The sequence below is a fragment of the Priapulus caudatus genome, unplaced genomic scaffold (genome assembly GCF_000485595.1).
Source record: "Priapulus caudatus unplaced genomic scaffold, Priapulus_caudatus-5.0.1 Scaffold1100, whole genome shotgun sequence".
In the NCBI taxonomy this organism is placed as follows: domain Eukaryota; kingdom Metazoa; phylum Priapulida; class Priapulimorpha; order Priapulimorphida; family Priapulidae; genus Priapulus; species Priapulus caudatus.
Window position 1 is genome coordinate 38,592 of NW_014578161.1, and position 2,012 is coordinate 40,603.

Below are 2,012 nucleotides of genomic sequence, written 5' to 3' on the forward strand. Positions count from 1 at the left end.
ACCTTGTCACATCGTACCTGGTCACATCGTACCTGGTCACATCGTACCTGGTCACATCGTACCTTGTCACATCGTACCTGGTCACATCGTACCTTGTCACATCGTACCTTGTCACATCGTACCTGGTCACATCGTACCTGGTCACATCGTACCTGGTCACATCGTACCTGGTCACATCGTACCTGGTCACATCATGTCCGTTAAAATTGTATGTTTACATCGCACCTGCTCACGGTATTGACATCCTATCCCTGTTCACAGCCCAAGTCAATTTATAACCTTCTGACATCTGTTTGTCCGAGATCTACCTACTACTACATCTTTTCTGTCCAAAATCTATTAGTTTTAATGTGTACCTGTTTAATTCCACCTGTTATGATGTTTAATGATTCGAAATCTACCTGATTTGGTGTATACATGTCAGAAATCTACCTGTTGTAAGTTGTACCTATCCGAAGTCTACCTGATTTCCCGTGTACCTGTCCGAAATCTACCTGTTTTAAGGGTACCTGTCCGAAATTCACCTGTTTTGAGATGTAACTGTCGGAAATCTACCTGTTTCGAGATATATACCTGTCCGAAATCCACCTGTATCGCTGCGTACCTGTTTGCAGGTAATTTGCTCATTCCAGCAGATTAATGAGCGTTCGTGTCAGCTGAGCCGCGTGGCACCTGGTCGTCCTACCGCATCATTCTAGTGGTCACTGGCCTTGGACATTGTCCACTGCGTTCTCACCAGCGCGGCAATTTCGTGACTGGCTGGCGGTGCGATGTAATTGCATGCTGCTGTTATTCTCTGAATTGTGCGATCGCTGCTGAGTGAGTGCGAACATCTTTTAGTTGTGATTGCCAATTTAGCGAGGATTTTCGAGCATAATTGCAGGTAGTGAAGAGAAGACAGAATGGTTTTGCCGGACAGCTGCTTTGTATTCGAACGCAAACGAACATCATGCGTTTAACAGTGTCCGCTCTGGCGGCGGGGCTGGGTCTATAGGTAAGAATACCAAGCTTTCGCCATGGTACCGCTATCGTGTGGCGGTTGCTGTTTGATGTTTTCTGTCCGTTTCTAACTGCGTCCGATTGCTTCCACTTCAAAGACCGCATCACGGATCAACCATCCTGCTGTGGCCTTGCCTGTCCCGAATTCTTCAATGAGCAAGGATTTGGTCATCTTCGCATTAAGAAACGTGAGCATTATATCAGAAAGGACGTGGAAGGCATAACGCAGAATTCACGCTGGTTGCTAGAAGACTCGTGACTCAAAACAACCTATCCGAATTTTGGGATAGGACCGTGTGCCCATTCGTAAATAAATCAGCAAGAACCGGCGAAGTATGGACGAAAAAAGCGTTTACAGGCACGCGAGCTATTTTTCCATCGGGCGCAAATATTTCTCCCGTCTGTCGCAGCAGCTGTGCTCACTACCGGCGACGTACGATCCATTGCTTACTGTCACATTTCGCCGTAATGTGCCTTTTGAAATCAACGGCCGTCCGCGTGTTTACAAGATTGAGCGCGGGACATCAGCGTGTGTATTAGTATCTCCCCCTCAGTGTAGAGCCTGCGGGCATGTAAGCGGACGGTGGCCAGGTGCCTTCGTGTACCGCCCGTCATATATAGAGCCGAGTGTTGGTGGTGTCTGACAGGCGTTATTGAGGGATACGCGTGGAGGGGCGAGCGACGTACTCAACCGCCTACACTGCTAAAAATGATTTGCTTGAAATGAGACTGTCAAACAGCGCATAGCTTCAGTTGAGCAGAGAATGCCTAGAAGGAAGACCCCCCTCCCCCTAACACGTACGCGTACGCACACCAGCACGGACGCTGCACACACACAACACACACCACACACACGCACACGCAGCACGCACACGCACACGCACACACACACCGATCAATCCTCCACGCCCTCTCCCTCTCCCAGCAATGATCTAAATAATTAACGACACCACCCACCATAAACTGGGGGGCATCGCCCACCCCGCGTTTTTAAATCCGCGGTCAAAGATCGT

The 2,012-nt window shown here is 49.0% G+C and overlaps 1 protein-coding gene across 1 annotated transcript in view; it reads left to right on the forward strand.

Annotated features, from left to right (window-relative positions):
• The window catches only part of LOC106815366, a gene marked incomplete at its 3' end in the record, with an annotated part of 9,346 nt that overhangs the window by 968 nt on the left and 6,366 nt on the right, over positions 1–2,012 (forward strand). The window lies entirely within an intron of this gene.